The following is a 1851-nucleotide window of genomic DNA, read 5'->3' as shown; positions in this document are numbered from 1 at the left end:
TTATTTTTCCATTAATTTTGTGTTTTCCATTTAATTCTTTTTTGTTTGCTGGTATTTTACGATACTACATATTGTACACGTTATGCATATATATAAATAGATTTTCTCGTAGAACTGATCATATATATATAATCGAATGTCTCACAACCACTATTAATTATTCACACATACACATGTATATATATATATACAATTTCTCCTACATGTTGCCTTGGTGCCTTTGGAGCATGATGACAAGTCGTTCATGGGGGCGGTAGCGGGTAATAGTATTCTCCTTTGTGATCTATGACCTGGTCGAGCAAAAATCCCGCTATTTCCTCTTGAAGTGCTCGTATGCGCTCCTCTGATAGGAGCTTGTCCCGCACCTCTTTGAACTGTTAAGAAGGAGATCAATATGCATGTGTATTAGTTGTGTGACTAGATATCGACAATCATGTAAGATTTGTGAATAGTGTTCTGGCAAACGTACCCAGTCCTGTCTATCAGGTCTGCTCCTTTCGGACGCCATCATGCGAATGTTCTCGCAAACGTAGTATGCACACACTTCAGTCCCCGGCGCCTGCTTCAGGGCATTTACGACAATAGAATTTAATCAGATAATAATTAATCAAGCACGTTAATTAATTAATGGTACTGAAAAAAGAATTAAAGAGATGGTAGCTAGCTAGCTAGTACTACTTAATTACTTACCTTGGGTCGATACCAACATAGCTTTTGTCGCCATTTTCCTGGAGTCACCTTGATGTACTTTGCCCAATCCGTGCCCGTCGGCAAAGAAAATTAATAAAGGGGTTATTAAAAATAGTTCATATCAGGAAATGATGAACTAAATAGGCCGAGATATAGTTAATAATGATTGAAATAACCTGTCGACTATCCCCTTCACGATGCTGTAGTCAATATTTTTTTTAAGTAGTGAGTCCAGTACTTCAATTTTTCCTTCGTCAACTTTAATGTCTAACAAGATCCAGTGGAAGCTGCATGCGCATACGTTTGCATGCATAAATTAAGCGGGCATGTGCATAACACTAATCAACTATAACCCTAAACCCTATACACTTATTAACATCTAGCTAGTAAGCAAAAACAGAATTTGTAGTACAAGACAGTGTGACTCACTCGAAGTTGTAAGGAAGTAGTATATCTTCATTGCTATTGAGGCGCTTCAAGAACTCTAGCATGCATTTCTCTACATCTTGTCTACACCATTCCAATTTCCATGTGTATTCATTAACGGTATTTGGGTCAATGAACCCAATGCCATAGCGTCCAGCTTTTTTCATTTCATACATCTTCATCCTGCATAATACCACAGAAAAGAATATATAGTGAGGATATATAATTACAGGTAATTAATGATCAATCAATGAGCACTAGAGCTAGCTTGAGACTTAAATTACAGAAAGAAATCACTTACAGACAATAGCAACTGACGATAGATTTGTCGAGTGCATCTTGATTGAATAACTGAAATAGTTCTGAATACTCAATGGCCAGAGCTTTCTTATGGAAGTAATGATCTTCCTCGACTTGCACCATGAGGGACTCTCGATTGGAAATCTTGGTAATTTTCATGTACCAATCATGCAATTCATACATTCTCGTTGGGAGGTTCTTGACCTCCTCGGCTCGACCAAAGGTTGGCCCCGGACATATTTCCGTTTTATTTCCTCCTCCCTAAGCGGAGGCATGGGCTCGATCTCGAGGAGTTGTCCAACAGTGATCTTGAGTATTTTAGCCTGCATTATATGCTCCTCGGTTATTACCACATCGCCCAGCTCGGGAACGTAAACGGTTTGCCTACAATAATATTGGGCGCGCGTACTCTCATGTGTTGTTGGCACAACAAGC

The sequence above is a fragment of the Triticum aestivum genome, chromosome 1D (genome assembly GCF_018294505.1).
Source record: "Triticum aestivum cultivar Chinese Spring chromosome 1D, IWGSC CS RefSeq v2.1, whole genome shotgun sequence".
NCBI lineage: Eukaryota > Viridiplantae > Streptophyta > Magnoliopsida > Poales > Poaceae > Triticum > Triticum aestivum.
The sequence above is the reverse complement of the archived record's forward strand: the minus strand, read 5'-3'. Positions refer to the sequence as shown.